The 9,462-nt window shown below is 46.1% G+C and overlaps 1 long non-coding RNA gene across 1 annotated transcript in view; it reads right to left on the reverse strand.

The window, feature by feature from the left end:
- Nucleotides 1–8,757, reverse strand: part of LOC105501032 — a 21,835-nt gene extending 13,078 nt beyond the window's left edge. Inside the window, exons 1-3 of the long non-coding RNA XR_001000122.1 lie at nucleotides 8,632–8,757; nucleotides 6,135–6,324; nucleotides 1,195–1,306 (exon numbers count right to left, since the gene is read on the reverse strand). This is a non-coding gene — a long non-coding RNA (uncharacterized LOC105501032). The remainder of the gene's footprint in view (nucleotides 1–1,194; nucleotides 1,307–6,134; nucleotides 6,325–8,631) is intronic.
- Between the last annotated feature and the right edge of the window lie 705 nt (nucleotides 8,758–9,462).

Here is a 9,462-nt window from a genome sequence, read left to right on the forward strand (position 1 = left end):
CAGCCTCCTGAGTAGCTGGGACTACAGGTGTGCGCCACCACACCCAGCTAATTTTTGTATTTTTAGTAGAGACAGGGTTTCACCATGTTGGCCAGGATAGTCTCAATCTACTTTAAGATATTTTAAAACCACTAGTTAGCAGAAAGAAAGAAGCTGTGTAATAAAATTAACAAACATGTGCCAGGTAAGATGAGGCAATTACCTGAAGTTCTCATGTGATCTATCTAGAAGTGTGGATGGGGCTGGCTTGTTGTTCAGAACCCCTCCTTTGATTCACTTCCTAGAGCGCCAAGAGCAAGAAGCTCTAGCTCCATTTATTTCCAGGTCTCTGGGTGTGGAGCCCCTCTGTTCCCCCTTTCCTAGGCCAGGAGTCCCTCCCCTTCCTCTCAAAGCCCTGGAGACGCATTTAGGCAGAGAATCAGGTATACATCATTCTCAAGGGAAGAATGAGAGACAGGGGATGGGTGTCTTTTTCCTAGTACTTGGAAAGCAGTTAAGTGAGTGATAGAATTTCTCTACTTTAATTCATTCTCTTAAGCCTTTGACACCAGATACGCCACTTATGGAAGCTAAAATCTAGTTTAAATGGTGTCTGATATTGTAAAAAAAATTTTATGTTGAGCTATTTTAAGTTTAATATGTCCATATTTCGTGATGCTCCATAAAGAGTACCATGCCTGAGAGTTGTTTAGCCATAAAGAACAAGTTTGAGTAATGCTGAAACAGGTCATATGGATGCTTCTTATCTCAAGTGAGGCATTTACATCTTGGAAAGATGGTGGATTCATGTGAAGATACGTACACATCTTCCACTTGCCTCTAACAAAGCATAAGCTAAGCAGAGGGATGAGCCATTCAACACCCTGGCCCCTCTTCTTGACCTTCTTATGTCCAGCCATGCTTTTTTTCTGTTTTTTTCTGTGGTCCTCCTCATTCCTATGACCATACTCTGCCTTGCAGGCAATAGAAACTATACCACTTTGCAAATCTCAATTTCAAACACATTATTTTTCAACCTACTAATTGTTCTACCTTCCTTGTACTGATACCCCCTCTTTTACAAATCTTTGCCTTCTTGGAGTCCCTTAATCCTTTGACCCCACTCATTCCTCATTTCTACCAGCACCTGCTTAGCTTTACTTCCTAGTCCAGCCCAAATTCTATAGTTTCTCATTACAGTTCCTTACCAAATACCTTCAGTTCCTGTGCTCTTCTCTCCTTTCATTAAACTTTTGTCTTGCAAAACTCCTGTAGGGCTACTAAGTGCAACTTTCCTTCTCCATGCCTGTTCCTGAGCAGCACAGCACTAATGGAGAAAGCCACAAAACAAAGTTTTTTTAAAAAGAAATTAATTCATGATGACACATTTCAGTTGGGGAATCATAGCTGCCTGGCAACTCTACTGTGTTCTAATAGACTTATTCTTCATTTTCCAACATAATCATTTCACATCTTTTCCTCCCTCTTCAAATTCTATATTCCCTTATCAGCACTCATTCTCCATGGGTGACCTCAATCCTTTCTGAAGAAATAGAAGCTACTGGATGCTAATTCCCTATTGATCCTACAAATCCACCTGCATCAGCAACCATTTCCTCCTTCTCTCTTATTATAATGGAGAAATTATTAATTTCTTCCCTATTAAAAGTCAATTCTCAGATGCTCTTGTTCTGCCTCCTTCTACATTCTCAAAGATTGTGTTTCTTGGTTATGCCCTGTCTCTACTGTGTGATTAATTTCTTCCACTCTACTGAATCATTTGCATCATACAAACATGTTCTAGCATCTCCTGACTTATGAAACATCAAGGATATGGTAACCTTCCCTCAACCCTGTACAATTCACCCAGTGTTTCCTTTTTGTTTTTCCTCCTTCTTTTTTTTTTTTTGGTGGGTAGGGGAGGGAGTTGTTTGTCTTGGTCTCATACCTCATATTTGCAACTCAATTCATTCCCATCTGGCTGCTTCCACACTCTACTGAAACTGCTTTTCTAAAGGTCACTGATGACTTTCCAGTGGCCAAATCAGTCCTCCTCTTGACCTCTCAGCAGAATTTGACACTGTTGTTTATATTTCCTTCTTGAAACATGAAACTCTTTGTGGATGCTGTGACTTCTTGGCTCCTGTATTTGTTTTCTTTTTCTACCCTGTGATCCACTCCTAGTTTTCTTGCTGGGTTCTCCTCCTCTAAACGCTGGACTTCCTTGAGGCTAGATCATGAGACCTCCTTTCCCTTCTCTACATTCTCTTTCTAGATATTCTCATTCCTGTGACTTTAAAATGCCACATAGGTACTGACAATTGTCAAATTTGTCTCTCCAGCCCAGCCCTATCATCTGAACTCCAGACTTTCATATCCAAATATCTACTTCACATCTCCTCCGGAATGTCCCACTGACATCTTGAGTTAACACGTCCAAAAGAGAACTCTTCACTCCCACCTCTTCACTCAAAACCTCTCTTGCCTTGCCTGCTCTGTCTCAATAAATGTCACTGCCACTCATCCAATTACCTAAATTAGAACTCTAGAAATTGTTCTTGATTCTTTCCTTTCTCTAACTCCTACCTTTCTAATCCAACAGCAAATTCTGTCAATTATACCTCCAAAATAGATTCTGCATTCATTTTCCATTTTCTGCTGCCTTCACCAATCCACACTGCCATCACTTTCCAACAGAATGATTGAAATACTCTTCTAACTAGGCTTCCTGTTTCAACTTTACCCCTTGTATTCCCCAAACAGCAATACAAATGACCTTCCTAGAATATCTGTTAGATCATGCCACCCACCTGTATAAAATCCTTTAGTGCAGTGTGAGTAAACCCAGCTCTTTCCCCTGCCTAACACAATACTATACCATCTGTCCTTACTTTCACTCCTTTAGGAATGGGATTCCCAGTTCTGTTTGTTCCAGTGAATCTGACTTTATTTAAACACTCTATAGATTCTTCGTTCTCTGGGTGTGGCCCACTGTTCCAGATGGTCAGCCTGAAATGATCTTCCATGATTTCTTTCCAATGAGAGCTTCTCACAGAGGCCTTCAACTATAATACCTAAAGAACATACCCTCTTTCCTTCCATTGTCTACCTTAGTCTTTTATTTCTTTGTTTCACTAGCATAATGCAGAAGGGTATTTTTGGTTGTTTGTTTTCTATAATTTTTACTAGAATTTACATTCTATGAAGACAGGAGTCATGTCTTCTGTGTTTTCATTGTGTCCCTACGCCTGGGATAGTGCCTAACTTTCAGGAATGTAATTGTAGAATGTATGGATGAATAAATAGTGAATGTTAAATAAAGATATAACACCCAGCCCATACAATAGACTTAATGGATCTTAGTTTACCTTCTCCTCAGTTCATGTGTACCTCCTCCTTTCTGGGATATAACAGGGTAACCCATTATGAAACTAAACATATTAAACAAACGATTTCTGTGCAAGATGAGCGACCAGTTAAGGTTCTTATTTTCTAGGATTGGTCTTGCCTTTCTTCAAATCCAACAGTCACTGTAGAGTAGGCAACAGGGTTTAATGAAGAAAAAAGGGCTACGAAGAGAGGAGCCCAGGAATGAATCCCTGCAGTCCTACTCTTGAGCTGTGCAACCTTGGGCAAGACATAGTCCTCTCTGATCATTCGGTTTTTTTTTTTTTTTTCATTTGTAAAATGCGGAGAGTGATATCTCTTTTGTCTGCTTCAAAGGGTTATAGTGGCAACTAGGTGGGATAATGTAAGTACAAGACCTTGTCAATTGTAAAGTGTTGAACTAATGATTTCTAAGAGTTTCACCGAACTCTTTTGGTCAGGAAGTCAACCATGACTTCCAGATCCCTCCAAGGAATGATTTCTATAGTGCCTTTCTATAGTGCTTGACCTCTGCTAGGCTAGGGCTAGCTTAAGTCCTGTGAGCTCTTCCCACCCCACCTCCAATTCCTACTTGTACCTTTCCCATAGAGAGCATGTCAGTTGCTCTTTCTCCATAAGGCACAATTCTGTCTTGTGGGACAAATAGCACGTGGGGCTCACCAGCCATTGCTGCGGAACCAATGGATGATATTTCCTGTTTGGGTTGGTCAAGGCTGATGGTCTGGAGCAGCCAGCCAAACCTGCTGTTCAGCATGCCCCTGCCACCCACAGCCCCTGCTGGAGGGGAACTGGAGCTGTGAAAACATAGCTCCCACTTCCACCAGTCTTGCCCTTTGTGATAGCTGAACAAGCACTCCAGCTGGCTTGGCTACTACCAATCTTAGCTTCCATAAGAAGAGAGTCTTTCAGCTCTTATGCAGCCCACTGCTCAGGAGTTAGCAGGGTCATGATGCTGTACAAAGCAGTTTCTCCAGTTCCCCAGCTTGGGAGTGTTTGGCCCCAGGGTGCATTCTGGTGATCCCCTCTCACCTGTAGGTTTCAGACAGCTTCATGGCCATGGGTGTCCTCCAGCCTTCCCCAGGTCTCAGGGCTTGGCTTATGTCATCTTTCTGCTTTCAGTCCCACCCTGTCTTCTCTCCTCTCTTGTCTTTCTCTGTCTTAACCTTCTGTCACCCAGATGGTGGGGATTGTTAATGGGTCCTCTTATTCACGAGTCTCCACATTGTGTCTGATAGACTACTGCAGTGGCTGCTCAGTGTGGGTGTTGAGTGCCAGGAAGGTTGTGTCTCCCAGGTGGGGCAAAAGCTCTTTGCTCCCCACACTGTGATTCAGTCGTGCCCCTATATTCTCTCAGCTGAAGGCTCTTCTGCATTGCCCAAGAGATCAATTTTATATTCCTTATCCAAGCACTCAAGGTTTCCTTCCTAATGTGGCTCTAAGTGTTCTCCCTAGGCTTTCTCCCTTCCACGCCCTAAGTCCCTGCTAGGGCCTCTCTGCTCTACTCTGTTCACTAGATACATTTTCTTTCCCTGCCTCAGCCTTCCCACGGTCCAAAGCTTACTCAAAAGTTTCTTCATTAATTTGACCCATGACGCTCTCTCTCTCTTCGCTCTCAAGGTCAAGCGTCTCTCATCTGCGCAGCACAGAGTAGCATCTTCTTTGCTGTTTTGCTTCATTATCCTTGTGTTCCTTGTGCATTATGTTTTTTCATTCCTATTAGATTTTAGGCTCCTTAAGGTTGGGATAATATCTTTGCTTAGTGGTCAGGAGCGTATTTTGAGACCAAGACAAATTTGAGTGCAAATTGCATCTCTTCCTCTTATCAGTTATGTCATTGTTAGCAAGTTACTTAACTTCTCTGGGCCTCTGTTTCTTTATAAAATTGAGATGATAATAGACCTTACCTTTTAAGGTAAAAAAAATGAGAAAGGAAGACAATATATGTAATGTATCTAGCACAATACCTGCCATATAATATGTGTTCAATAAATGATACTAATAATATTTTTTTAAAAGTCTTCTTTATCCCACAGCACCCATCCCAGAGCCAAGTGTAGAGCTGATGCTTATCCAACAATTGTGGATTATCTAGCAATCTATATAGATTAATTCATACCAAGGGTTAAGAAGGAAGGAGCAGAACCATGAACAGGCTTGCCCAGGGTGCCATACAGTGTAGCTGGTGTCAGTGCCCAGGTCTAAGAATGCTCATGAGCTGTGGAATGGGTCAGTTATCCCTGGTTTGGCCTGGAGGAGGGTCTGGCATCTGCTTCAGGCCTTTGCTCTCCTAGTTCCTGGTACTAGGAGGACTATATGCAACTGTATCTCTGCATCCATTAATTGTAGCTATTTTACACCTACACAAGATGATCCCCTAAGACACCAAATTATGCCATCCCCTTGTCTTAAAAATGATCACAAGGCCGGGTGCAGTGGCTCACACCTGTAATCCCAGCACTTTGGGAGGCCGAGGCGGGTGGATTACCTGAGGTCAGGAGTTTGAGATCAGCCTGGCCAACATGGTGAAACCCCGTCTCTACTAAAAATACAAAACATTAGCTGGGCATGGTGGCAGGTGCCTGTAATCCCAGCTACTTGGGAGGCTGAGGCAGAAGAATCACTTGAACCCAGGAGGCGGAGGTAGCAGTGAGCCGCGATCGTGCCACTGCACTCCAGCCTGGGCAACAAGAGTGAAACTCCGTCTCAAAACAAAGAAAATGGCCACAGCATGAGGCCTCGAGATGATGGAGAACTGACCCTTTTCTCACCTCAGTATGTACCGTCTGTCTCTGTGGGTGTCCTCAAAGCTCCCAGGACCGTGCCATGCTAGTAGCAGCTTCAGTCCCTCTGGGTCCAGCTTTAGAGGTGCCCTCAGGTCAGAGTGCTGCAGACAGAAAACTTGGCAAAAGCAGGGGGGAAGAGGGGACGGGCAGCTTCTGGAAGAGAGGGAGTTGGAGCCTGACAAATGGAGATACCTTGTGTGAGATCAGCAAAAGAGGAGACACAGACACTTGACCTGGTTTGGAATTATTGCAAATCCATCAGGCTCTGTGCAAATTGAGACCATAATTCAGATTGTTCATATCATCACCAGCATCCCCATTTCCATTAAGCCCTGCCGTTCGTCTCTCCTGGGCCTGGCTCTGTCCAGCAGCTAATTGAAGGGGTCAAGCTAGCACTAAATCAACAAGCCAGTCCGGAGAGGTCAGCCCCCACCCTAGTCCTTCCAACTCAGTGGCTGTGGTTAACCTTGAACGGAATCTTATCTCCTCCTCAGCCTCAGAAGCAGCTTCAGTGGAAAGATGCTTGTTAACAGGGTGTGGTGAAAAGTATACTGGACTGGAGGCCGGAAGAAGTGGGTTTGAACCCCAACTCTGCATCTCACTAGCTCTGTGACCTTGGACAAGTTATAGAAACTGCTGAAACCTTGGGTTTCTCATCTGTAAAATGAGAAAGATAAAAGGCATTCCTGCTCTATCTACCTCAAAGAGTGATATTAGGCAAATGTTGAAACATAGGCAAAGATGCTTTGAGGTTTACAGAACACTATGCAAATGTAGGTGCTTGTGGGTGCTTCCCTACATGGCCTCCAGGGACTGTGCCCAGTGAATACCCAGCGTCTGTCCAGCTTCTGTTCAGGCTGAACTTGTCCCAGGTTTGGGGCTGTGTCTCCCTGTGGATCATGTCCCCTCAAGTAGGAGACTCAGAAAGAGCATTAGGTACCAATAGGGCTGGCAGCCAATGCTGCGAGGCTGAGCTCTGGGCCCTCTCCCTTGGCCCTACTCAGATGGAAAGGGAAGCAGAAAAGGACTTCTACTGAGCACCTACTTGACAGGCCCCTCCCGGGCCATTCTTCCTGCACACGTACACTGTCCTTAGAAAATACTTCCAGGTAGCTATCATTATCCAGCTTTCAGAGGAAGAAAGTAAGTCATAAAGAAATTAACTCACTTGCTCATGGTCGCCTAGCCAGTGAGTGGGAGGTCTGAATTGGATTCATTCTGTCTGCCTCAAAGCCTACCTCTTCCGACCTCACCTGCTGACTCTCAACAGACCTTTCTGTACTTTGTCCTGGGGCAGAGTCAGGGCCGGGGACCAAGTGGTCAGCCTCAGGGAGCAGGATTCCTTGCCGCAGAGGTAGGGGAATGCTAAGCACGGGTGAGGATTTCCACCTCCTTTGGAGACAGAGGGCAGCAAGACATCCTGGGGATTGCCCTGCACCTGTAAGCTCAGGTCTCGGTCCTGCCTGGGGTCAGCCCCCATGCCCGCCCTCTCCCACCTCAGCCCCCTATCTGTGGGTATACCCATCTTGTTCCCCCCACACACAACCCACCCGGGCTCTGACCCAACAAGGAGCTAGGTGTAGGGCGCTGTGCTCCAGCCCTTGTTCTCCAGCCCTGGACCACAGGGTGTGTCCCCATCACTCACCAGGGAGCCAGTGCCAGCCTCATGGCCTCAGAGCAACACAAACCACCCACTGTGGCTGGGGCTCCTTTCCCAAGCCAGGATAATTATTTCAATGGAATATTTTAAAGAGTCCTTTTCTAAATTAAACTACTAATAAATGGGATAGTAGCCGAGAGGGAAGAAAGGTCTCTGCTTAACATTGAAATAGAAATTAACCAGAAGGGGGAAAATAATGTCCTGAGAGGTTATCAGGAGGCAATTTGAATCCTGTTCCCCTGTGGATGGAGTCATCTGAAGTCTAGCTGGGTCTGCCTGCTGTGAGGACCTCAGATGCTAAGGGGAAAATGAAGTCAGCTGCCACAGAGGCCCCAGCTCCCAGCTATAAGAAAAACAGTGGAAGGTGGACTTCATTTTCCATGTTTTATTCAAGACTTTTTTTTTTTTTTCAGATATGCCTCGTGCTCAGGCTCTGAGTTACCACAAAAGCATCCAAACCCAGCCTGTGACATTCACCCCCGTTCCTACCACCTCCCTTGCTGAGGAAGGTCCTTTGACTCCTCCTCCAGAGGGAAAGAACAAAAAATCAGAACCCAAATGGCTATGGAAAGGGCCCTCTCCACTCTCAGCTGGGACGGGTCATGGCCCACTGTGGGGGCTCTGGTTCCAGGACTGACTCAGGGCTTCTTCAGCTTCCATCTGGCCATCTGACCGGGGTGGCATTCCAGGGGAAGTGACATAGCCTCCTGCCACTAGCGGGGAAGGGCCATCAGGTGAACAGCTGCCTCTGGTTGTCTGAGACACCTCATTAAGATGGCATTGGCAGCCGCCTGCAGAGGCACAATTTGTAATGTAGCTTACCCTGGTCTTGCTTCTGCCCATCCAGGGTGCTGGCTGCTTCCTCTGCTCCCGGGGAGTTGGCCCCAGTCCACCAGGACCTCCTTTCAGCGGAATGTTCTCCTCCAGTTCCCCTTCCATGTGCTGACTAAGTGTGCTCCTCACCCTCAGCATATAAAGGTTTGCTGGCTGGTAGGCCAGACTCTCAGGGCCCCTCACCCTTCTGGCTGCTCAGGTGTGACCCCTGCTGGTGGGAGTTGAGCTGGCCTGGGGGGAACTTTTCTGGGCCTGGTCGCTGTAGCTTTCAGAGTCTGTTTCTGGCAGGAGCCGGCTCTGCTGTGTTTGTGTACATTTGTTCTATCAGTATACACCCGGGATTCCCGAGAAAGCTCCAGAGGCAGCTGTAGCCACAGTGGAGAGATAGCCATCCTGCCCTCTGCCAGGCTGGCCTCAGGGCAGTCATTCACACAGACCCCTCCAGTCCACAATCAGGGCTCCTTTAAGAAAGGCAGACTCTATACATCAAACCACAGCACCTTGTGCTCATCAAATCGTGTGGTAGGTAGAGAGGAATGCCCAGTCCTAGCCTTCCTGTGGGGCATTCCTTCTGATTGACACCAAGGCATGATGGCGGTGGAAATTCACTGCATTCATTGTCTCCATGGGTACGTTTTTTAATGGAGAAGGGCCTGAAGCCAGCAATGATTTATCCTAACTCCAGGGCAAAGAGTTGGTTCCAGTGGCAAGCCTGCAATGGAGTGATGATTCTACACAGTGATGGGCCAGAGCCTTTCTAAGAACACCGACGGTAGCAGACGACACTACTTACGGAGGGTTCACTGCGTGCCAGGCATG

This window comes from Colobus angolensis, unplaced genomic scaffold, assembly GCF_000951035.1.
Source record: "Colobus angolensis palliatus isolate OR3802 unplaced genomic scaffold, Cang.pa_1.0 Scaffold7, whole genome shotgun sequence".
Lineage (NCBI taxonomy): Eukaryota > Metazoa > Chordata > Mammalia > Primates > Cercopithecidae > Colobus > Colobus angolensis.